At 46.8% G+C, this 26,865-nt stretch overlaps 1 pseudogene; it reads right to left on the bottom strand.

The window, feature by feature from the left end:
• Positions 1-3,025: 3,025 nt before the first annotated feature.
• Positions 3,026-26,865, bottom strand: LOC120883666 (E3 ubiquitin-protein ligase RNF213-like; annotated as a pseudogene).

The raw sequence follows: 26,865 nt of genomic DNA, 5'->3' as shown, positions 1-26,865 counted from the left end.
CACTTCTTGGGATACCAGGATACCAGCTATGGCCCCCTTTGTCCCTCCTGGGAGAAGTCTATGTTATCCCTTTTTAAATAAACCCTGCTTTGTACACTTGCCTCTGCATGTTTCTCTAATGTTCAAACTTCAACATTTGAGGAAGCAGAACTTGTCACTGGTAACCTGTGGTATCAATGTTAGTACAGATGTTCCTATAGGAAGTAGTCCACTGGGCATTATACAAGTAAAGACTGTTCCCTATTTCTATTTTGCTGAGGGTATATTTTTTCTAAATTATACATTTTGTCAAATGTTCTCTATACCTATTAAAATTATCATTTAGAGCTTATTGTTTAGCTTATATAACTGATGATATTTATAGATATTTTTGAGCTATCCTTGAATTTCCAGAATTTATCATATTTGGAAATGATGTGTGTTAATTATCCTGATAAATTTGATTTGTTAATTAACAAACAAACTCAGCAATGGGCAAAAGACTTAGACATTTCTTCAAAGATACATAAATACCGAAAGAGCACAAGGTGCTCAACATAACTAGCTATTATGGCAATGCACACTCTGAGGACCAGGTTAGTAGCTCAGTGGTAGATCACTTGCCTAGCATGTGTGAAGCACTGGGTTCTATCCTCAACACCACATTAAAATTAATAAATAAATAAAAGTATTCTAAAAAATCGAAATGTTCATCATTTAAAAAAAAACCCAACAAAACAAAACAAAATTCTGAACCAGGCAAGGTGGCACATACCCAGCAACAAAGAAGGCTGAGGCAGGAGAATCACGTGTTCAAGGCCAGTCTCAGCAACTTAGCCAAATCCTGACTCAAAATTTTAAAAGGGGCTGAAATGTAGCTCAGTGGTGGAGCACCCCTGCATTCAATCTCCAGCACCTACCCACCAAAAAGAGAGAGAGAAAAATTTAATAAATTGATACAGTGAGTCATCTTCAAGGTATATATCCAAAAGAATTAAAGCAGATCTCAAATGTTGATGAACACCAAAGTTCACAGCAATCATAACAGCCAGAAGATGCAGAAGGTGGAAGCAGCCTGAGTGTCTATTAACATATGAGTGGACAGTCTCAGTATCCACCCATATAGTAGCATTCATTATCTAGCTATAAGAAAGTTGAATGCTGATACATTTCACCATATAGATGAACCTTGAAAACATCATGCTAGGTGACACAAGCCAGACAAATGCTGAGCTATTCTATTTATGTGAGGTACCTGAGGCAGTCAGAGTGACAGAAAGTAGAGCAGGGATCTCCAGGGGCTGGGGTGGGGCTGGGGAGTCCTTGTTGGGTGGGGAAGGTGAGGACACTCTGGAGCAGGATCTGGTGGCTGTGTAACACCACTATGCTTGAAGCCAGTGACAATACATTTAAAAGTGGTTACATGGTGCATTTGGTGTAATGTGTATTTTAGCACATTTTTTTTAAAAAAGCAGCAGTGGCCCAGTGGTGGGGTTGTAGTTGGGAACATTAGGGATAGGACAGAAGGGAAAGCCAGTTCCCTGTTACCTGTAGAAAATATGCATGAGCCAAAGAATTGGTCTCCCTAGCATTTTTCTCTGCAGCTGGCCTACTGCCTAACAGCTACCTCTGTGTGCAATGTCTAACCCTCCTGTCAGAGCTGACAAGAAGAATTGAATACCCATCACATGCTGGCTATTTTCAGCTTTTACCAATACTCAGGGTGTATAGGCTAACTGTAGGAGGCAGCTCTGAAATGGCCGCCTGCAGGAGGTTTGACTGGAGTTCCCAGGCATCCCTCAGCTTCCAGCCAGAGAAGAGAAACTTGTAGCAAAGATCAATGCACGACAGCACCCTTCCCAGGCATCAGGTATCCAATGAATGGACCTGGGGCTTCTCTGTAGCTGGAGGGGACACACAGAGCAGAGGCCAGTGTACAGCACAGACTTTAAGTTTGTAAACTAACTGGGTACCATCTGTGGCTGTGATTATTTGCACAGGGATCTGACTAGAAGAAAGTGATCCAGAAACCCATGAAGTTTTTGAAGTGATTTCATTGGGGAAAAAGACTCCCACCATCTATAAACATCCACATGCTGGCTCTCAGGACGAGAAGACCTGTCTGTCAGCTAGCAGGCTACCTGACCACCGGAGACCACACTGGACCTGGATGAGTGGCCAGCACATCCCCCAGAGGTCTGAAAGTGCTGCATGGGACAGTAAAACTTGGAGAGAACTGTGTCCAGGCCATGTGGGAAGGTGGTCAAGGATGCCTCTGGGACAGGAGTCCCTTGTGTTTCTCCTTTGCTAGCAGAGTAATAAAACTTGTTTTTCCTTTTTCTCAAGGGAAAAATAAAACCCTCTATTATTCATGGTACATAAGCAAACAGTTTCTCGCTGCCTTTCAACTAGATGAGGCCAAGGTACTTAGTTTAGAGCCATGAAATATGAGCTGGTCTGTGTGTGTGTGTGTGTGTGTGTGTGTGTGTGTGTGCATGCATGCAAAAGTGTGCTCACTGGGCTGTGTTTAAAAGGCACTGTTTGCAGGAGCTTAGGTAGGGTTCAGTGGCAGGAAGCCAGCCTAGCATACATCAGGCCCTTGGTTCCATCCCTGGCATTGCCACTCCCTTCTTTTTGTCTCCAGTCTATGACAGCAAGAACAGGCTTCAAAGACCAGCAGCTGGAAGGTGGATGTAAAGGAGGACAGAGGGGCAAATGGGAAGCAATATGGGCACCTGGCTCCTTGGAGCTGTGAGCAAGCCCTGGCCTGCACAGGCTGTTCTGCACAAGGCCTCTGACATTTTGGTCAAGTTTTTATGCCCATCTCTTTCTGTGAACCTGCCTGCATTTCAAAGGCTACATACCTGTCTATAATTGCCTTTCTCAGACACATGGACAGTGGGCACTTTGGAGGGCAATGGCATTCCACCCATGAGATGAGATCATGAAACAATTACCCTAGCCCAGGTCACGGGGTGAAAGAGGTGGGAACCTTGTTGTGCTGAGTGACCGTTGTTACTGGATAGCCTGGCTACAGAGATGGTGGCTTTCTCTGAGGGGCACAGGTTATGCTATCATTGGCTTTATCTGGTGTTGGTATCAGAGGCTCAATGGTTTCCTGTTTCCATGGTCCCATGGATAGCATGTATTTTGACGTCCCAGCTCCAGTGGCACTCTCTTCCACCACTGTCATCCTGCTGAGTATGATGGTGACTTTGCCCCCAAGGGCTAGGCTACTGGCTTGCTCTAGGTCATCCTGGAGGTGGGTGGAGCCTAATCCTTCAGCTTTTGCAAAGCATCTGCAAGCAAGTTCCTGAAGAAGTCCCTTTCTGTACAGTCATTCCTATCCCTAAGTAATATGCCCTGACTCAGCTATCAGGGAGGGCAAATTCTTGAACTGAGCTTATTATCTATGCAATGGCTGGCTGATGAGCCACATTCCCCCATGGGACTGGATGAGGGCCCAGCACTGACCTGCAGGTAAGGGCAGAGTGGGCTCCCAAACTCTGCATTCCACCAAGAGAAATGCCCAGTGCTCACATTGTCTAGTGAAAGATGTACTTGGTCACCAGCTGACACAGCTCAGGAATCTGGCTCTCGGTCCCCAGAAGCATGTGCTCCACAAAGAGTGCAATGGAGAAAACCTGATTCCACTGGGTTCTGTCAAAAGAGGGTGTTACACACTCAGCTCCAAACGAGGACTCTGAGGCAGGAGGAGGGGATGAGAAGGAAGGTGTGAGGCAACACTGGAGGATGAACTGACAGGAAAGGTTATCCACCAGCCCTGTCCTCAGCACTCCCACAGCTCTCCATGCAGGCAGGACTTGGAGTCTCACTTTGCTACCTCAGCATATGAGGTACTGCCACTGTACCCACTCTCTCATAATCCTGCACATAGTGAGTCCCTCTTGATCCTCATGGCCCTCCCCAACCATGAAGGCCTGCCCCTCTGCTTGTCCTGCCTGACTCTGTCTGTTCTCATGGCTCTCTGCCACCAAAGTGGTTCTCAAAGTGCAGCTTAATAACCTGCCTGACTTTCTGTGGCCCTGGGGTACCATGGCCTCCCTGAATGTGGTTTTTCTGTTTCTCCAGCACTAACGAGATGCCTGGCACTTGACATGGTTTATCAAGGTCAGAGTGAGTGCACAAAAAGCCCCTACCATGGCAGGAGCACCTGCTTACCCTCCTGCCAACTGTACCAGGACCTGGATTCCACTGAAGAGCACAGGCCAAGCATGCCAGGGTGAGCCAGGCTCTGGGTCTCACCTGACTTTTTCAGTGACAGCTCTGGCTGTGCTCCTGCTGTCTTGAAAGTACCAATCTGAGCAGACAAGCTCCAGTGGTATGAGCAGCTTCTTTCCCAGATGCATCCAGGCCTGGGGAATTGGCTTTAGGGTGTCTCTTGTCAGAATTTCAGCACAAGTCATTGCAGCAAACACATCTAGTGTCTAAGAAGAGCAGAGCAACCATGTGACCCCATGGGGCCCCTGCTTCTCCACCCACCTGCTTCATTGGCTGTGGTTTCCTTAGGCCAGAGCTTCTGGCAGGGGCAGTGTGTCCTTGCATTCTAGGTTCTTAACCTGCTCCTTTGGGTCTTGGGATACAGGAAGCACTAGCCAGCTGTTCCCAAAATCTCTCAGATATGCTGACTCACATGCCCCTAAAGGGTCTTTTCTTGTGCTCCCGTGGACAGACCAGGGACTGGGCTTTCATCCCAACTCACTGCCAACTGTGTTATGCTTTTGTGCAGCTTCAGTGAGGCTCTGCAGAACGTGCAGGTGGATGGTCACAATTCTGGAGAATTTGTGCAGCCAGGTCCTGAAATGTGGATAGGCAAGGTGCACCCACAGCAAGCAGAGCCCATCCTTGGGCCTCCCTGAGGCTGCTCATAGCTCACAGACACAGGACCACAGGACCATCTGCAGAAATTGAGGTTTTGAAAATTTTTCAATATGTATTTTTAAATCATAAAGATGTGTTTTCCTATGGGAAATCAGAACTATTCAAAAAACATGAGAAAGAAAATTACAAGCCAGGCTTCCAATCTCCTGGCTTCTTTTCAGTACAGCCTCTAGCCATTTTCCCAGCTGTGTCTTTCCTCATAATCATCCTCAAATCAGAATCACTCTGTTCCTGATTTTTTCCACTCAGGATTAGATTATAAGAATACCTCTATCACTCATTTTCTGTGAAAATATTGTTTTCAATGGTTGCAAACAACTATTTTAAATTTGTCCTACTTTAATATGTCCCTCCTTCATTTATTTGGACACTTAAATTGTTTCTAATTCTTCTTGATCAGAAACAAAGCTGAAAAGCCTTGCTGTGAGCACCTGCCTGGACTTAGCTGATACTCACAGCATGGCAAGAAGCTGCAGGGGGCAGGCTTCCCAACCACCATGCCATGTGACCACTGCTCAGCACCTGCCCAGGAAGACTGTAAGCCTGCCCTTCTTTTGGAAAACTCAGTTTTGCCAGATGAGCAGGCACAACTGGCATCTGAAGACTTTTTATCTTCTCTTGACTGACTGGTTGGGCTGAGCATGTGAGCAAAGCCTTCTTGAAGCCTGCCAATTATGCCCTGTACAGGTGACTAATAACTTCTACCCATTTTTAAAAATAAGATATATTCTGCTCAGTCCCTGAAACACCTTGATAACATTTTATTATGCTGGCTAGAGTATGTTCTCCCACATTCTTTACCTTCTTTTTCTGTGCTGCATGTGATTGCCAGGCATCTGAGTTTCCATCTCAGGCTTGGCTGCAGCTCTGCAGTTAGCACTTCTCTAGCACGTCTGAGACTCTTGGTTTCCTCCCCAGCTCTAGAAACAAAAAGTGTCAACCATTCCACTGAGTTTCACTTATTATTTTTACCTTAAGAGGTTAGTTACATATGTATCTTAATTTTGTCAAGAGAAACTCAACAATTTCAATAGAATGTTACAAGGAACCTGGAGAGCTTCTTAAGGTACTAGTATGCCCCATTTCTCGAGGCCTTGGGGAGTGATAAGAACTGGTCATGTGTTCTGTTCAGGGGACATTCTGAGCCTAGCATCCTGCATGGCTTCATTATGTTCTCCCACACCGCAACATTAGATCTCAGAAGCTGAGTTCCCATGTTTGCCCCTAGTCAATACCATGCAATTTCCACACATGATCTTCAGTAGGTACCTGCCTTTAGCTCCTCCCAGGTAGACACTCTCATAGTCAAGAGCAGGAAGTCCCTCAAATAGTACTGAACCAGCTCCTGCTGCAGATCCCTAGGGAACTGCCCAAGAAACATGCCCAGGGTAGTCTGCTAGAAGATTTCTACTAACTTATCTGCCTGTAATTTAGGGAGAAAGCCAGAATGGATTGAGACAATTAAAGCCACACTCTAAGAAAAGCTTGCTCTCTAGGAGAGAGACCAATGTCTTAGCATGGAAGAAGGGGATACACTCCTTTCATTGCTAGTATTTGCTGAGAAAGCTTAATGGGACCTTTCCTGGGTCTGAGCCTCAGGATTGGAATGGTCAACTTAAAGCAGGTAGTAAGCCCTGTGCCTGCTGGAACATGCTCCAGTTCACCATACTGCTGATCAGTGCACCATTGAATCACCTCACAGGATCCCTTGATGGAGTGTGACTTAAAGGCTTCTCACCTCCTGGAGACTTTTACTCCTTCAGCAGAAATTTCAGAATAAAGGCAGGACATGAACTTGAGCCTATTCCACATGGAAAGTGTGAAAACTATAAGTCCCAGAATTTACTAGGTGCTAGCTGCTGTCTGCCCGCTAATGGTCAGGCCACTTTACTTTGTGGGTAAAGTCTGCATCAGGCCAATCTTGAGCAGTGCTCACTTTTTACATCTGTGATATACTGGGCCTTGACCAAGAGCTCTTCCAGATAGTCCCTGATTCTCCAGCTGAAGGGGACACTGTTACAAGTACCCTCAGGAAGGCTCATATGGTTCTACACCATGATGGTAAACATCTCACTCTTGGATCTGCAGGTAGGTGAGGTGAATGAGAGGTGAAGGAGCTGTGGGCCAGGGGTGGCTCCATGGTAGATTGCTTGCTTGGCATGTGCAAGGCCTTGGTTCCAATCCCTGTAACACATAAAAATAAAACAAAGCTGCACAGACAGTTGCTGTCTCCCTTTATGGCCAGGGCTCCTGCTTAACAAGAACTGGAGGGTTACCTCATAACCTCTGTTTACAGACAGAATGAAAGCAGGCCATCTATGCAGGGCCTAGGAGGGGTCCAAAGCCTCAGGCAGAACCAGGTCTCTAAGGCCTGTGCCTGTCTCTCTCTTGCATCTTATTGGCCCACATTCCAGAATTGAAGTCTGTGCAATCTGAACAGAAAGCTTGGGGAGGCCCCACACAAAATAGGGAACAGTATAATGGAACATGAGCATGATCAAGGACATATTTTTTCCTAAGGGAAGTGTCCCCACTGCACACAGAATCCAACTTGACTTTCTGAACTATCACAGGTGCACTGAGAGGAGAAAATGAGGAGAGAGACAGGACAAAGACCTGCCAGGATGCCACAACCTCGCAGAAGGAGCTGACGAAACATTCCTTGGAAAGCAGTGTCTACGTTCTCAAGCCCAGGAAAGTGACTAAGGGTGCTGTGTGGATTTTCATTTACCTTATATTATTCATCACAAGCAAAATGTTCAATGATTTACTGTTACTAAAAATATACATCCACAGCTGCCCAGGTTGGTGAGTCTGGTCCAATCAGAAGCTCCAGGTTGCCATCTCTATCAATGAGAGAAATTATGCTGGCCAGCAGAGGGGTGACTGTGCTTTGGACCCACTTCCAAAGGGTATGTCTGCAGCAGGGGTGGGACAGGGGACAGGGACAGTGGCTCAGCATCATAGCCAGTGCTGTTCTTGACACCTCCTTCCTCTGTGTCAACAAGCTTTCTAGCCTACAAGCCAGGGCTACAAATTGAAGTTTCCATCACTTTTAAGTATAAGAGACTCACAAATGCATTTGTCTTAACATTATAAGCAGGATGTATGCAACTTAATTTTACATCTAGTAATAGTAACTAGTGCCTTGAAAAGATGAAGAAGTATTTGCTGCATTTTATATAATTTTTTTCAGAACAAGCGTACTAGGTTCTAAAAACAAATCGAATAATGACCAACTTCACTATAAAATGAAATAAATATTTTTTTAAAATGTAGCTATAGATAAAATATAATAAAGATGAAGAGACCAAACTAAATTTGATACAGACAAAGTTAAATAAGAAAATATGTTTATCAAGAATTCAGCTTTTCTTGAAGGTGTTTCTGTAACTAACCCTGAGTACTTTAGACTGACAACGGTTAATTGGTTGAATTAACTACATCTCACGTTCATGCTGAAATGATATATTTTTTACATAATGAAAAGTGCCACAATTTATTGTGGAAAAAGGTATAATTAAAAAATATTTATGTTGAAAAAGAAAGTGAAGCCCTTTGTAGGGAAATTTTTTTTCTGAGTATACAATACAAAGGATTCTACAGCGAATTTAAAAAATATCTACTGAGAAAACAAACATCCCATTAGTCAAGGACATCTCTTGTCTTAAGACCCCAGGCTAGAACATGCACAGAGGATGTAGGAGAGGCAGTGAAAAGACCCTGGGTTTGAGCAGCTGAGAGCCCTGAAAAGGGATCCATAGTAATGCAGTCACCACAGAGGGTCTCCAGGAGACCAAATTTGAAATAATTTGAGAATTGAAAAAAAAAATGAAGGCAACAGGCTATATAAAATGATTAACTAAAAACCAGAAGACTTCTGCCAGAAAGGACTCCAAGGAGGCCAGCAATCTAGCTCCAATGGTATGTGACATTAAGTCTGAGACACACAGTGCTGGTGAAGTGTCACAAGATCCTGTGACAGACCAGCAGTTTCCCAAGGGCCTGCCAGCCCCAGAAATGGGCATTGAGGGTACTGTGCAAACAGGTCCAATTGTTCTTGGGTGTTGCTGGTGACCAGAAGAAACTGGTCCTAGGTGCTGTGGACCATGGGACAGTGAAAAGGGAGGCTGGCAAACCCAGTAAGGCCAGAGCAACAGTGGCAAAGGAGCGATGGGACATGGCTTGGACATGTGCTAAGAAAGGGAGACCATCCAGGGAGACAAAAGCATACTCAGTTTCTGGGCTCACAAAAGTCCTTCAGAAGGTGTAACTACGAAAGAAGTCAAGGAGCACTGCAGAGAGAACTCAAAATGGAAAAGATCCTGTGGTGAGAAAGCCAGCACCCATGGGCCCTGGCTGCCCAGGACTCTGCCATCACCCACATTCCCCCTGTGAACCATGTGAGGCAGCAGACCTGGAGCCATGGGGTCAGAAGAGCAGAACTGGAGGGACCTTGGAGGACCTCATTGGCCTAATATCACCCTGCCCACAGGTAGTTTCAGACTCTTAGACTCTCCATCTGAGACCCTGAGCAAACCTCCTGTCCCCATGGCACAGGCTCTTTAAAGATTGTCTCAAGTCTGAATAAAAGGGTTATGGTTTTGTAAAAAAAGGATCATGGATAATAAATGACACTCCTGGGTTCCTATTTTTGTACTTTCTGTTACTTCAAGCAGTAGCCTGAGAAGATAATTTCTGTTACTTCTCTGCACATCTCCATCTCAATTTTAATAACCTTGAATGGCAACCCTGGCTGCTATTTATGACATGCTGGCCAACATCCTATGAGAACAATATTTTTTAAGTTCTCTATAATGAAATAAAGTAAAGCACACAAAAGCAGAGAAAGGAAGCCAACAATCCCCATGACCACCATTTAGGTGGCCAACAATCTTCCATGACTAAATCCAGGTGGTCAATTAACACCCCAAGACCACATGCATGGCCAACAACCACACATGACCACCATCCAGGTCTGCCCTCCTCAGGTAGAGAAAAATACACCTGGTGTTCTCCTTCCCCTGAGATGGTATAGCAGGTCCCTGCACTGCTCACTGCTCATAGAACCTGAAGGTGCCAGCCTCCTGGAGTGCATCCTGGTTTGCAGCTTCTCTCCCCACCCACTCCTTCAGACTGCAGAGCTTGTTCTCTTCTTGCTTCTTTAGAAGGATGGAGAGGTGCATCTTGGATATCCACAAAAACAAGGCTGTGAAAAGGCAAAAGGTACATAATTAGGCCACCTGTCAGCACCAAATTGGAGGCTCTGCTGTACTGCTTGACCAGTTCTCTTGCAGAGTGAAGCCACAGGTCCCCTGGCCAGGCCAACTCTAGAGCAGAATTCAAGAGATGTCCTTAGATTCCCGCTATGCCAGCTGCATCTGCCAAGACACAAGAACCTAGAAGGGCAGCTCGCCACACTCAGCCACCTTATCCCCACTGCTCAGGAAGGGCCTGCTGGGGTAGGATGAGAAGCAGGGACATGTCTCGTACTACTGCCACAATGTCCCTGTTCAAGAGGCTGAGGAGGATGGTGACTGTCCTCATGTTGTGTGTGCAGCTCTCCTCATCACTGAGCATCCCCATGGCACTTTGCACACAGCTCCTCAACAGTCTGGTGGTGTCCAGAACCTGTGCCTGCCAAGGGAGACAGCACATCATCTGCTGCTGCCATGTCCAGGATGGGTGAAAACTATGCTGCCCACACAAGAAGGTGACCTTGTGTCCACATGCACAAAGCAACAGTGGCCAGTCTCCATAGTGAAGCTGACCTATTGACCTCCCCCAGCTGATCCCTGTGAATTGGACAACTCCCAGAGGACCACTATCAAGGTGGTAGCTGATGTCACGGATTTGGCCAGTGGTTGAGGGACAGGGCAGAGCTAACTAGAAGCCTTCATAAAGAAGTAAAAGGAAGATCTTGTCCTGGTAAATCCCCAACACTTCTAGCATAAAGAGAAGGCAGGGCTCAGCATGACCCTGGCACAGCTGCCTGAGCTCCTCCAGCTCAGCCATCTGCAGCCAACAGGGGAACAGAGGAGAACTCACATCACCTCCCCTCAGATTGGTGGGCTCTCATTCCATCTCCTCCGGACTTTCCTCTTTCATTTCCATTCCTGCCACCTCCCTGACTTACTGGTCTCTGCCTCCATCACCTCTTCCTGGTTGCTTTTTGATGCAAGCAAAGGGAACACAATCAAGTCACCGCTTGGAGAAGGAAGGGGGTGGGTGGTACCGGTCTTTGCCTAGGCTGAGCCTCACCAGGGTTTTCTGTCCTAAATTTCAGTGGCAGCCCCAGTTAAAAGGACATCTGTCATCTACTAGTCAGGTGCCCCACAGCCTAGGCTGAGGGCCTGGCACATGATCCAAAGAACACCAGCTAATATACTGGATGCTGCTTCTTGGCCTTCCCAAGGCCCTGGTTATATTGACCATGCACCAGGCAGTTCAGTGCCACATCCTGAGTTCCTACTATGGGCAGGTGTCAAGACTCAAAAGTGACTCAAATGTGGCAGCCATGATTCCAGCTTCACAGGAGGCTGCCTAACTTGGCACTTTTCACCTGCCTTTCTGCCCCCACCTTTGCAGACTTCCACCTTGCAACTCATGTTTTAGGCTGCCTCCTGGCATGAATAGCTGGCTGATGGTGACACTCTACAGCTTAGTCACATCAGCAGCTATGACTGTGGACCTCTTCAGGTCATCAATGTGCACAGACCACCATAGCCAAGTGAAGAACAAAGCCACCAAGTCTTCTCACATCTGTCTGCTTTCTTCTTGTTATATTCAGGGATACACCTCTGTCCAGATGTTTAATCACACTACTGTCAGAGGGATGGTTGGTACCTCAAAGTGTTGGGTGCAGAGCAGGCTGAACTGTGTTGTCTGCAGGGCAGGCTGAACAGATGTTGGCTGCAAGATAGCCCACGCACTCAAACCCCCCTCTATCTGGTCCTTTATCACCTGTTTGTGTCAAGTCCCGCTCAAGGCTGAGCACTCAACCCCCCTTGGGCCAACAAGGCAGCTTGCAGACCCAGAGGCCCCATTAGATTTGGGCTATAAAATCTCCCTCCTGCCAGGCCCCCCTCTCTCTTGCTGTCTCTCTCTTGCTCTCTTTCTCTTGCTCTTTCTCTCTTGGTCTCTCTCTCTCTTGCTCTCTTTATCTTTCTTGTGCGTGCTCTCTGTCTCTTGCTCTTGCTCTCTCCCTGTTCATCTCTTCTCTTCTCTCTCTCTCTCTCTCTCTCTCTCTCTCTCTCTTTCTCTCTCTTTCCTTATTTCTTTTCTCTTTGTTGCACTGCTGCAATAAAGATCTTTTGGTCACTCCGAGTGTTGTGGTCACTTTCCTTTCACAAAGTCTACATCCCCAAACACACCAAAACCCATCAGACCCCCTACATCACATCAGCCCACACACCATCAACGTGGGTATCAAGGCTGATTAACTGCCATGCAAAGACTACATGACATGGGTCCTGCCCACAGTTTTTTATGTGCATCTTACCATACTCACTGTCCCATAATTAGAAAGTGCTGCAAGGTGCTGACAGTTTGGCTTTCTATCTATGAAATTATTAAACTGTTTCCCTCTTTCCAAAATACCATTTGTCTTATATAATCCAGCTGGTGACCTTCTATAGAAAAAGGGATGGACTGATTTGAACACAGTACTTCCCCAAGGAGCAGGCACAAAGAGTTAACACTAAGTGCAAGGGGAAGATCTCTGAGTCATTTGTATAATAAAGAGTATGAGCAGGTGTGAATCCTGTGCACTCCTGAGGCAGGGCAGGCCATACTGACATAGCCGCAGCAAGTTCCAGGGTGATGGCTGTGAACAGTGAGCCCAGAGAAGCCCAGAGAAAGCTGGGGTTGGTGTCATACCTAGACATGGTTAGCATGAGACCTCAAGAAGCAGCCGAGACATATTTAAAGACAGTCACTCGTCTTTTGGCCCTACCTCCATGGAATCCCACGTTGGATGCTCTGCTCCTAATCCAGGAGAGTTTTGTTGCTGCAGTCTGGATGGGCATGAATAACTGAGCCACCACAAAGCCTTGTATGTTCAAACAGCAACTACTTTATTTCAACTCTCACGCGGCGCTTCCAGAAAGACCCCACACCGGTGGAAATCCCTCCTACAGCACTTTCCCAACCAATGGGAACTCTCCGGGAATCCCCAAGAGAACTCCATGCAAAAACTCCAAAGTAGGGGGGGGGGGCACCAAGGCAGCAAGAGCCGCCCCATTGCCCGACAGCAAAGGTCAAATATACAATACAATGAATCCAGCATCACAGCAATTATGTATAGCATAACTCAAATCATCATCTGAATGGGTCACTGGCATCACCTTTCAAACGTTCCCTCTGGCAAATGCCAGGTGTCATTCTGACCCGCTGTGGCTGTCAACATTTTGACACAGCTCTGAGTTCCTTGTATTTTGTTGATTTCATTAATAGTAGAATACCTATTGAGAAAACAAAAATGAAAACAAAGCAAGTAATGGAGCAAAATCTAATGTGTGCGACGACTGATGAGTGTCCCAGGAGCTGTTGAGGCTTTACCACATTCCACACAATGCCAGGGGCCACCACATCTCTCATAAGAGGAGGGTGTCTTCCAATTCATAGGATTAATTCCTCTCACTCCTGATCAGAACCCCCATCTACCCTGAATGTCTCAGGGCACCCATGTGCCAGAGGATGGGGCTTACTGGCCTTCCCATTTTGAGATAGTAGAGTGTGGTATGGTGCCCCTTGAACACCCAATGGCCAAAGACCACCTCCTTAAAGGATCTGGCGGGCCTTAACTTATAACAGGTTCACCATGCTTTAAAGGGGCAGAAATCACTTTTATATTACATGAGGTAACAGAACACAGCAATTATGAAAGCAACAGATTTATGGATATCATAAAAATATCCAATAAATATTAATTTATTTATATAGTCTTACTGCCCTTAAACTTATGATAAGTTTTTTTCTTTCTTTTTTGCAGTGCTGGGGATCAAATCTAGGGCCTCAGACATACAAGACAAGTGCTTTACCAACAAGCTACATCCCAGACTGAACTTTAATTTGAATTATATGATTCAAAATAAAAATGATCAAAAAAAAAGACTGCAAATGACTGCAAATGCAGCTTTAACACAGTCTCCTACACACTACAAATATTCCATTATTGACACATCTTGCATTCCACAAATTCTGTGCCATTAATGGCCTTTTTTTTCATCCTTTTCTCTCTAGGTTTTCTAGCCCATGTCAAGAGCTGGGAGGGAGAGTCATTCATATTTCCACACTGTTTTCATGGAAAAAATTCTTCAGGATGTCCTGGGCACATTTTGGCTTCGTATGTTTTTCCAAGAAAATTACTAGCTGACACAATTAGCTGAGCACTATGAGTACCATCATCAAAATCCATCTGGATAATAAGAATTTTACATCTGACTGTCTTCATTAAGCTTCCTCTGAAAGAAAAAGGGAATCACCCAAGTGAGTCCTCTGTCCAAAAACATGGGCAGCCAAAGCTCAGGAAGCTAAGGTAGGAGGCTCACAAGTTCCAGGCTAGCATCAGCAACTCAGCAAGACTCTATCTCAAAATTAATAATAATAAAAATTAGCACTGGGGATGTGGCTCAGAGGTAGGGCAGCCCTGAGTTCAATCCCAAACACAAGTGAAACAAAACAAAACAAAAAACATTGATCAAAACACTCCACAAAATGAAGGGAATCACAGGCCATGCAGAACCCAGCATCCAGGTGGGGTCTCCCTCCACAAGGTGAGGATGCAATCCACTGGAGAAGGAAAGGGCCACACAATGCTCAGGAGACAGATGGACATGGCTGTCTTATAACTGGGGCCAGAGGGGCATACCAGGAGGGTGAGCAATGACCATCTCATAGTACTCAGAGTTCCTTACTGGTGGTTACCACACTCTGGCATGCAACACCACATTCCCAGGGCAGGGGCAAAAGGTAATGGGCAGGTATGACATCTCACCAAATTTCCTTGAGGAATGAGTACTCAGTGTCAAACTGCTGTAGTGACAAGATCACAGATTTCAGGGCCAGGCCCTTCACTTCTACTCATAGGGCCTAGCAGTCATGGTTCATCAGCAGTCTAGAGAAGGCCAGCCCAGGAGGTGTCTTTTAAGGAGAACCAAGTATGATCCATGTCCCCACCTGGCTGCACAGTTTTCACCTATGACACTAAGGGCATCTGGACATGGGCATGCAACATAGGCACACGAGTCATCAGCTGGAATTCAAGCAAGGGCACAGAGCACCAGATCAGAACCCAGGGCCAGTGGGCACTCAGTCAGAAAGAAGCCCAACCAAGAGCAGTTTTTATATACAAGAAGTGGCTGAGGCAAGCAGGACCTCCAGGGTCAATAGATGGCAGAAAGAAGACTTGCCCTGACTAAAAGAAGCCTTTATCTCCTTCTGAGATTCCAATGTCTCTCTTCCAGCTTTGGAGCCTACCTGAGAGCCTTCTGACCCTTTAGGGCCCAGCACAATGCCATTATATCTTGTAATCTGACTTCATGCTATCAAATGGAGTTAGCCACTGGCTACTCTCCTTCCCCTCCATAGTTTTCCATTCTCTGCCATGGACCATATCCCATGGTGAAAATCCAGACATTCCCAGGCACATAGGACCTCAGCTATCCAGACCCCATTTTTTTTGGTACCAGGGAACAATGCAGGGGTTTAACCACTGAGCAATAACTCAGCACTTCTTTTTAATTTTTATTTTGAGATAGGGTCTTGCTAAGTTACTTAGGGCCTCCATAAGTTTTGAGGATGGATTTGAACTCTCAATCCTCTTGCATCAACCTCCCAAACCACTGGGATTACAGGTATGTGCCACTCCACCTGGCTCCAGACCCCTTCTCTGGACCTGTCCTTACTGACAAGCTTCATATTCCTACATCAAACCACACAGCAGACATCCAAACCTACCCAAAACAGATGTTACCACTGGCTCCCAAACCCATTGCTCTTTTTTGGGGTCTCCATGATGATTGCATAAAGCTGCAATGAGCTCAGGAAGTCTGTCCTCCACCTCCTGCCACCCCTCCGTGGAATTGATGATTAGCCTAGCCACACTTCCTGCTAACCATTTGCAGTTTGCACCATGCCAGAAGCTTCCTGACAGATCTATCCTCTCAATGTCACTCTCTTACTCCACTGTCTTTCTATCACACAGCCATTAGGGCATGTCTAAATACAGTTTCCTTCATAGCTCCTCTCTGTGAAGTCAAGACCAAGCCCAAGGCTGTCCACAAGCCCCTCCACATGTCTCTCCACCTATCCCATCTCCACAACCCAGCACTCACAGCCTGAATTTCAAACTCTGTCAGCGGTCCCTTCCTAGAGTCCTGCACAGATGCAGATTTGGACTCAACACCTGTGCCTCAAGGAGGCCTCTGCCTCTGACATCTACCCAGCCAGCCCTCATGGCAAGCCCAGGAGATGTCTTTCAAGGAGAACCAACTATGATTCATTCCCCCACCTAGCTGCACAAGTTTCACCTATGAGACTAAGGGCATCTGAATGGGAGGCATCATCATCCTTTACTCTTAGGCTGTCCAATAATGAGAAGCAGACCAATCACTTATATCCCAGGTGGGCCCAGTATTCTGGGAACTGAACGTTGTGCTCAGTGCTGCTCTCAGAATAGAGCTCTGCTGACAAACAGGTGAGAGAGGCCAAAATGGACTTATCCTCATTGGGCCTAACATGGAGGAACACATGGGTTTCCCAAACTGAACAGTGCCTTAAACAGAGTTGAGACTGGAGATAGAGGGCTCATGGATGAAAGAGAAACAGGAAAGGCTATAGGGGCAGTCACCTCTGCGAAGATGGCATGGTGCTCCAGGTCCACATTGTGAAGTTGAGCCTGGAGGAAATCTGCAAAGGAGTGGTGCTGCTGCTTGCTCCAGTATTTGTGTGACAGCGCCTGCCCCACAAATGAGCCCAGAGTGGAGGTGCTCAGCTGCACCACAGCATCTGGTGTGGCACAGTACAATAGGATCAGCTTGGCCTCCTCAGACACCCTGTGGTACATCTCCTCCATCAGGTCCCCAGGGCCCTGCCTCTTCACAGCCTGCAGTACCACGCAGGCACAGGCATTGGAATGGAAGCTGATAAAGACATCAGCAGGGCTGTACTTGTGCCCAGCAAGGAATTGATGGGCCTTCACATCAGCAAACTGCTCTTCCTACTGCATGAGCTCCTGCACGATGTTCTTCTGCCACACCTGCAGCACTGAGCTGAGTTCCAGGTAGTGCTAGTTAATGAGGGGCATGGAGAACTGATCCTACACCATATTTTTCTCCTCAATGACAAGCAGGTGGAAGTCAGGGTGGACCCGACCCTTGACATGATGGGTGCCAAGCCCAAGGTCAACATACTTCTTATCCCCAAGGTAGATGTAGTACTGGTTGAGTGTATCGTACAGGCTCTCATAGAGGAGCTGCAGGTTCAGCAGCACCACCATCTTTCTTGTCTTCTTGCAGATCTTCACCTGGTTGATGTTTCTGCAGATCTGGGTGTATTCCTGATCCTGGGGAAAACTGGAACCAAAGATGATCTCGGGCTACTGGTCCTTACTGAAGAATGATTACTGCAGGATCTGCAGGGCCATGTAGTTTTTGGTCAGTATGAGCAAGTAGCAGGATTCAGCTTCTTCCAGTTCCCCAACTCTGCTTGATGAGTTCCAGGGTGCTGACTGACCTCTCCCATGCACCTGGCCTCAGGTAAACTGGCCATGAAGATGTCCAAAGCAGGGATGTCATCTTTGCCCCTGAAGTTCTGAAGGACTGCCTGTGCAATATCCTGTGGAGAAGGCTTCTTGTTAGATGCTCTGGCAGTGGCAAAGACCATCTTGATGAGGCTATAGTAGTTGTGAAGCCCAAAGAATTCCTTGTTATGCCTGCTGCACACTGTTTCATAGGCTTTGGCAAAAGGAGCGAAGTACCCTTGGACCCTGTCCTGCACCAGGCTGTCTGAAGAGCAGATCCCTCTGGCACTCTCTATGAGCTCCTTCTCACTGGGGCTGCCGTGGGACACAAAATACCCTGGTTCATCTTGGCAGGGTCAAGAGCCCAGTTGGAAATACCTATGAAGCCAACTTTTTGGTGGGGGGCAGGATCACCTTCAATGCACCCATCTTCCAGCAGTGGGTGCACAGCCTTCAGGGAAATTTTCGGGGAATCTTCTGCCAAGCCAACCTCATCCAACACCACCATAGGCACATACTGCTGCAGGTCCTTACCCTACTGAAAGTGAGCACACTTCTTGAATGTGTTCATGATTCCATGTGGGGGTTCAGTGGGGGCTACACTGGAATGACACCAGTTGGACCTGCTTCAGGCTGCGGAATAGATTGGAGTGTGAGGTCTGGCCCTGTATGGCATCTGCCATGATGGTCTTAGCAAGAGATTTGGAGCTTCCAGGCTTTCCCGCCAGGAAGAGGGGTATCTTTAGCTCAGTGCAGATGATCATCATGAAGAAGTTTTCCTTCAGAGCCAGGTTCCTGGCTATGGTTTTTCTCAGAGGCATCTCACTCAGGAAAAGATCCTGTGCATGCATGATCTCATCTAGGATGACCCTGCCGTCATCATATGGTTGTGGAAAATACCTGCAAATGGCTCTGCAGTAGGATTCCTTCTCCTTTAGGGATTCATGGTAACAGACCCCCACATCCAGCACCAGAGACCAGAAGATGGGGTCTCTTCTGAAGTTATTTTTGCTGACACTGATCTCACAGAGAAAGGTGTTCAGCTTCACCAATAGTACTTTGCTGTGGCCATGAAACCAAGTGAACACCTTCACACAGCACTCCAATCCCAGAGGCTGACAAAACTGCACTTACTTTCAGCATTGCTCATGAACCTCTGAGAGGCAGAGAGCACTTCTGTGATCACATGAATCTCATCCTCACTGATCCTGATGTAGTCCAGCAGTATCTGCACCATCTGCTGGATGTAGAGCTTTTCAGCAGTATTGTTCAGCTGCCCTAAATTTCACACTAGAGGAATTAGCCTCAGGGACAGGGCATGGACAGGGTACACCAGCTGCCTAAGGGGAATAGAGCACAGTCTGTCTGCTGTCTTCTCTGCACTGACCCTGTATCCCAAACCACCTGACTCCAAATGGCAGATGGTCTCCTGGGAGTGCTTCCTATAAGAATTGCAGGCAGCTATGATGTATGTGCAAGCCTAAGTCCTCCTCCAGGGACTGGCCTTCCACAGTCTAGTCACACAAGACTTCCTTAATACAGCTTATGGCTTCTGTTGTGTTGGCTTTGTCAAAAAACAAGATGGTGTCTAACTGGTGTTGGTTCTTATTGGATAAGGCAGTTTTCTCAGCCTCTAAGTCTTTGGAGTGAATCATGGCTGCAGTTGTTCCTCCATGGACCTTGACTGGTTTTATGGTCTTAGCCCAGGCATTAGCATGCTGCAGATCATTAAGGAGTTTAATGAGCCTGGCTTTCCCACAGCCGGTTTCTCCCATGGTGATAACCGGGATGCCACACCAGAACCGCATTTAAATTGCCAGAATCTTGAGCATGTTGTCTATTGTAAGATCATATATTTCATCAGAGATAAGGGCCTGAGGAATTCTTAGTAGCTGGCAGAAGTCTCAAGAGTTTCTCATGTCTGAGAAGGTTATCAAAGTCAACATTGAAGGAAACCCCCTGAAGTAACAACCCCCTGTACAGTTCTTCTGTCATGGCATCTTTCCTAATTATCTCCCCATTGAGATGGTTGATAGCATCAATGCTGCCATTCTCATTGTGTCAGAGATGGTACCTATGAATGTCATGGTCTCATGGTCACCAATGAAGAACACATATGGGTGAGGCTCTGACTACCACCTCCTCCAGAGAGTGAATGGGGCAAGTTCTTCTTCATCAACCCCATCCATGTTGACTGTGTGCTTCCCTTGGCTTTGGATAGAAGTATGAAGTGTTGGTGTAGCAATGTCTCTTGCCATGACAATCATAAAGGTAACCACAAAGTTCTTGAAGCCCTGTAGTATATCTCCAGTAAAGTCTGCATTGCAGAACAAAGAGGCCTCACAGTCCTTGAGCTGAAAGTTGAGGAACAAAACAAAGTTCTGAAGCTCAGAATAGGAGGGGTTTATGACCCCACAATATATTAGAAGGTGCTGGATGCACTCTCATGAGTCTTCTTGATATTGAAATGTGTCTAGGTTTTGTTTTGATGGAATCTTTTTAAATATTGGAAAGGTCATTGGAAAGTAGCACTGCAGAACTCTCTCTCATCTATTCCAGCCTCTATGAAGCTCCTCTCAGGGCTCAGCTCCATAGCTGTCACTTCTTTGGGAGGTTTGCAGGTGACTCTGGGAAGATGTCAAAAAACTGAACTGAGGGACATGTGGATTCTGCAAAGAAGAGACATAAATAGAAGTTAGAATTTATTTTCCTGAAAGACACCCATATGTGTTAACCCTCCATGTGGTCTCCTTTGGATAGGCCTTTATGAAAACACTCACTTGAATACATGTGGCTTTCTGCAGCCTCTTGTTCACATAGGCTGGCATCTGCATTTTAGAGCATTACAGAAGCTCAACTACGGCAGCTGCATTATGAGCCAGAAAGCTATTTCCAATCCTGTGGCTTGATCTCTCCACCATGCATGAACACATGTGCAACAAAAGGCACATTTTCACAGCTGACCTATTTTTTTTCAGGTTTTCATGCAGTCTCAGCTAACAGATTTCCATAAATGAAGTCTCAATGCCATCTTCACTAGCAGTAAGGGAGACAGTGGCCATCAACAGAGGAATCTCCCACACTCAGAATGCCTGGGATTCAACCCATACATAGGACCAATCTGACATATCCAGACAAATCCAAGATACTATCAATCAACACGAGAGTATCATCATTATAGATATCATTAAGATTTAAGTCCAAGCACGCAGTTTCCCTTACATGTACTCATAGCTCCCCTAAGGTGAAAGTGGAAAACAATTAAGATGTGTCAACCCAGGCTACAGGCCACAGAATCAAAGATGTGCCATGACCACCTGCAAATGCCCTGTGTAAATACCAGCTTTGTAGACCTTTTTGGCAGTACTGAGTTTCCTTTGGGAATTTCAATGATATATAAATGGAATGGGTTCCAAAGCCACATTTTCCCACTTATATCCATTAGGTATTGTAAAATGAGGATTTTGAAAAGAAAGACCCAAGTTCCAGTCTGTTCCTAAAGACATAGAAGCATGGGTTTGAAAATACACAATTGCCAACCATTCTTCCCAAACCCCTGCACCCTCCTGTCTTCTTCCTTGAGATAAGGGTACTGACTACAGGCAAGTGAAGAAGGAAGGGACTCTTCATACAAGGAGAAGCAGATGGGGCCCCGGGAATGTGAGACTTCTGATGTAGCCATTCAGTTGCCATGTGGGCACTTACCAAAGCAGTCACATCAAATTGGGTGTATTCCAATACTGAGCATCCAAGAAAGAAAGCAGGGAGCCCAGGACCTGGCCCTCATCCACCTGAGAGTCAGTCAACTGAACAATCTTTAAAGACACCTTTTCACTGATAAATTTCTTTTTCATTTTTTCATGCAGTCACTTCACATAGAGAGATTTCTGTGTAATGTTAAAACAAGGAAATTAGATCCTAAGCCTCTGGATCCAAGAAGAACAGATTCAGATATATCAGAAGTTACTTCTCTGCCAAGAGCAGTAGCACATGCCTATAATCCCAGGAGCTTGGGATGCCAAGATAGGATGATTATACGTTCAAGGCCAGTCTCAGTAACCTAGTAAGGCCCCAAACAACTTAGTGAGACCATATCTCAAAATATAAAATGAAAAAGGCTGGGGTAGGGCACCCCTGGGGTAAATCCCCAGTTAAAAATTTTTAAAAAGTTACTTCTCCGTATAAAATTCAAAACTGATACAACAGAACATCATATTAGAGAACAATTCCACCATGAAACCAGAGTCCTGAGCTGTCACCAACCCAGCATCCTCACATTCTCCATGATGACAGTGATGGAAGTGTAATAAAGTAAAAGCATAGGCATTTTCCTTGGGGGAGGAGAGAGCCGGTTGTGTCTGGAAAGGGCACAGTGATGCTCACAGGTTGAAGTCAACAGAATGGAATTCACCACCTCTTTCCAAGGAAACATAACAGTGACTAAAGGGAAGGTACAAAGGCACTCTTCTCCTGGAGCCAGAGCAGCTGTGCCTCTTCTGCTCACACCAACACTGTTATACTCGAATTCAGGACCCCCCCAAAACCACCAGAGACCAAGATCTATGTAAACAGCAAAGAGGTGTTTATTGTGAGCTAGCTCGGTCCTCCGCACGTACACAGCAACTGGTGACACTGAAAGGCCCCGAGCCCAGGGATTGCAGCAGTTTTATACATTCTTTGGAGAAGGCAGGGACCCCCACATACATCATAGCATCTCTTAGCAAATCATCACACACCTCGAGAAAATCAAATAACAACTCTAAAACATGATTAGCACATTCACTGGTGGGAACAAGTTGGGTAGGGGTGATTGGTTACTACAAAAGGGGGATTCATTTGAACTCATTGGTTTAAGCCAAGAGGGGTGTTCATGCTGAATTACATGGTTTCCCAACACCATAAACTACTGGGAGGGTCATCTGGTACCCCGGGTATTTCCCTGTCTCATGCTGATTGGTGGCTGCTAGGAGGTTACTATGGGTCTCCACCTAGCTGACTGAGTCAGGGACACCTGGCACAGCAGATCTCTCCTGTTATTTGTAGACAAGCCACTTAGCAGGGTGGGAATGTGCCTAGGAGCACTCTGTGGGTCTTTCCAAAAACAAAGGTCATGTCCCTTGTTTGGATGGGCTTTACTCTGAGATAGAGGCTAGTTTTTCAACACAACCTGGAAAAGGTCAAAGGAGGTTATGCAGGAAAAAAATGTGTAGAGAAGTCCACACGAGGAGAGGAGCAGGGCTCCCAGGAATTGCAACCTGGGTGGAAAAAATCTAGGGGATGCACTGATTGCAGGGAGTCAGACCCTCCTGAGACTCACTTTCCCACCTGCAGAGGGGTGTCATCTGAGGTGTCCACTGCTACAGAAGCAAGGGTCACTGGGAAGCCCTGAGAAACTGCCTGCCCACCCCAGGGCTCTCATTACTTCTGCTCTCTCCAAGGCCACGATCCCCACACACATCTGGTCTCTGAACACAACTGCCACTAACAAGGTCTGTACTGGGACCCGGTAGTGATATGCCAAGTAGGCCTGGATGGCATGGAGGGGTGCTTGGGGGATGAGGTGGACTTTGTGCTGGCTGAAAGCTGAGGGCAGGGAACAGCACTCCTGTGATGTCACATACCACCACCAGCTGGTAGTTCTCCCAGGGACACTGTGTGCACAGGCTATGGAAGAGGGCCTTTGCCTGGCAGGCCACCTTGTAGCTAAGCTAGTCTGTGAACAGCAGGCTGTAGACCTTTTGCCCCCGGGAAACTGGGGCCAGGCCATGGTGCAAGAGCAGGGCCACCTCCTCAAACATGGTCCCTGGGGTACAGAGTAGCACCTCATTGAATGTGGGCAAGGGATGGCCTGGGGCCTGCATGTAGATGGCCAGGGCGGCCAACAGCACCTCAGAGTGGCCACACATGACCAGGTTGGGCTGGCCAGCCTGCAGGCCCTCAAGGAGAGACTGCTCCACAGGAGGCCAACCCATCCTGGCCAGGTGAGCCAGACAATAGCCAAGGGCCTCCAGGTCCAGGTAGCCAGGTACTCATGCTTTCCAGGGACTGTTCCATGATAGCTTGGTCACCAGGCTGATCTTAGAGGATTGCAATGGTGGTAATTCTTCCATCACTGTCCTCACACAGTGTCTGGCGGCCTCCTTGAACCCCTCGATGGCCCTTATGATGTCAGCTTGGGCGTAGTTGTCTTTGATGAAGGACAGAATCATGAGGGCAGCTTTGCTGGGACTCTGCTTCCTGAGCTCAGTGGTCAGGTGGACCAGCTGCTCAGCCATGTAGAAGTTGAGGTAGAATTGCTCCCTGTAATTCCTGCTAACTAGCTCCTTCCAGTCTTCCAGGAAGTGCTCCATCTGCCTACAGAGGGCTTCCAGCAGCTGGGTGACATCCCCACTCTCTGTCAGCTGGCTTACCAACTCCAAGTGGAAGTTCATACAGATGGAGAAGCCATTCCTGGGGCAGCAGTAGACCTTGGCAGTCCAGGTTTGGAACAGCAAGTTTCTCACAGAATATAGGTTCAGGAAGGCTTGCAAAAGCCACTGCACAGGCAGAATAACTGGGGGAAACAGAGGCATGAGGCAGATGTCACAGTAAGCTACTGCAGGGGGACATACCAATCTAGACACACACGAGTTCTACTTCAAGTGGCTTGGGTTCACTCCTCCCATAGGGTCACTAGGAAACATGATCAGCCTAGGGAGAGAGCAGCCACCTTCTGGAAGAGATCAGGTGGCAGATAAGAATGCAGACTGTGGGCTGGGCTGTGCTCAGTGGTAGAGCACTTGCTTATTATGTGCTAGGCCCTGGCTTTCTATCCAGCACTGGAGAAAAAATGTCAATTGTAAAGTGCAAATAAACTGTAAGAAAAGAACCTTTACACGAGAGAGAGACTATTATATAAATCAATAACCTGTGTCAACAATTACTTCAGGTTTTTTCAGTACTGGGGATTGAATCCAGGGTAGTCTACCACTGAGCTATGTCTCCAGCCCTTTTTATTTTGAGACAAGATCTCACTAAGTTGCTGAGGCTGGCCTTTAACTTACAATCCTCCTGTGTCAACCTCCTGAGTTGCTGGAGTTACATGCATTGTGCCACCACACCTGGCTTGGTTACTTTAGTTTTGATGAAGAATGCCCATTATAATCTTGAGATGTCTGATTTTACCAATTTACAGAGCAAATGAAGCCATTCATACTTCTTCTTAAGGACTATCTACCTGATCACCTCCTGTTAAATGCAGTGGATTAACCAACAGTAGTGACAGATCATTCTGATGCTGTTAAGGAGGAGCTTATGCCTCCAGGGGCTGTCCCATTTCAGATGTGGCTCCAGGCAAGGTGAACCCTGCAGACCCACGAGCTACACTCTCTGGAGCCACTCTGTCCACCAGAGGCCAACCCCGGCCTGTTTCCTTTTGCAGGCAGCGGGGCAGTGAACATGCCCAGCCTGAGGCAACAGGGGCACCTGCTCACCTCAGAAAATCTCTTCACTTCCATACTCTTGTGGTCTTTCTTGCCAGACATCAGCATCAGCTTGTTTAAAAAATCCTTCAGGTCTTCCAATGTATAGGAGTGATCTGGCTCCAGGCCACTGTGACCCCCAGGGAGGATCAGGTGCAGGATGGCATCTGGGGAGATCTAGGATGCAAAACATGTTTAGAAGCAATTTTCTGGTGGCTGAAACCCTGACTCTGCAGCAGGCCAGTGCGCGCCACCAACACCATACCTAGAATCTGGGAGGGCTCACCTTCTGGTTGCCTGTGGATGCCCTGATCTCATAGATGCTTCTGCTGTTGATTGCTGAGGCCAGGGACAGGGAAGAGAGCTTGATGGACCCATGGCTTTCCTTCACTGTCTTCAGCCAATCCAAGTTTCTGGCAGAATCTCACTGTTGGGACAAAAGCAGAGAACATGGACCAAAGTTTGAATGACTGTCTTCCTTCCTGTCCTCCTCATGCCTGTGCTCTTGCTGGGCAAACTCCAGCCACTCTCCTCCAGGGCTCCAGGCATAACTTTTTGCCCATTTCCTGAGGTTGCCTCAGGTATCGCTTCCTGGTACCCCAGGACACTGACCACTCACTGTGGCTGCAAAGGTGCCAGGTTCCTAGCTGACACTTGGAGTGCACATGGCCTGTACTTATGGATGATTGGTTAGATGACTACAGGCTGTGCCCTCTGGTGGCAGGCCACCATCCTCCTGGGTTCCCGGAACAAAGGCCCTCTGAGGACAAATGCCTGACTGAACAGGATCCCTAAGTTCTTAATGTCCTGCCATGGTCCCTGAGTATGACCAAAAAAAATTAGAAAAATTTTAAGAGAATGTGAGCTTCTAGCAGGCAAACTGCAAACTGCTCTCTCTGTTCATCTCCCTACCCTTCAACCACATGAAGGACCAGCTATCCCAAGGCTGGTGCAGGCCTCTGGACATCTCTGCTCTTTGGGTGAGTTACGTAGTGAAGATTAACTCAGACTCTGGTACAGACATTTTACTTAAATGTTTATATTTTTCTGATAAAAAATTAATCAATATCAATTGTTAAAAGTACCTAAAAGTAATAAAATAAAAGACAATTACTACCATTCAGAGAAAACCACTGTACACCCTCTTTTAAAATTCCTACTGTGCTGTTTTCACACTTGCCTTGCAGGGTGGAGACTGCTCTTGATATGCAGTTCCATAGCTCTCTTCCAACCCAAGACAAAGATAGCATTTCCATTCATGAAGAAAAGCTGGTTTTCAACATCAGTTTAAATGGCTGCCTGTGTGGCCTCAAAGCACAGAAGTTCCCAGGGTTGCAAGATCACCATGTCTTGGAACAAGGAACAAGACTCACTTGCTTACTGGGAAGGTGAGGCTCTTTTTGCAGAGCCTTCCAGAGTTCTTTCAGCAGTTCCATGAACTCGCCGAAGCTTGCCTTCTTGTCCAGCTTATACAGCAGGGATGCATAGCCCTGCACAGCATCATAGAAGCAGATCACCCAGTCCACACCAATGTCATTTTCTTCAGCCAAGATGAAGGCAAGGTCCACAAACACCTGGAGCTCGATGATGCCTGGCACAGAAAGGGGACTTGCAGAGGACCACTCCAGGATGTTGCACAACTCATACCTGGGGCATGATCCTTAGTGAGGCCATCAATAGACACTAAGTAAATATCTAGTGTCTACTCCCACTTCCTGCCTTCAGTTAGGACTCCAGGATACCTTGTTTTTTGCAGGATATGATGATGCCACTGACCAACAT

This window comes from Ictidomys tridecemlineatus, unplaced genomic scaffold, assembly GCF_052094955.1.
Source record: "Ictidomys tridecemlineatus isolate mIctTri1 unplaced genomic scaffold, mIctTri1.hap1 Scaffold_75, whole genome shotgun sequence".
NCBI lineage: Eukaryota > Metazoa > Chordata > Mammalia > Rodentia > Sciuridae > Ictidomys > Ictidomys tridecemlineatus.
The sequence above is the reverse complement of the archived record's forward strand: the minus strand, read 5'-3'. Positions and strand labels throughout refer to the sequence as shown.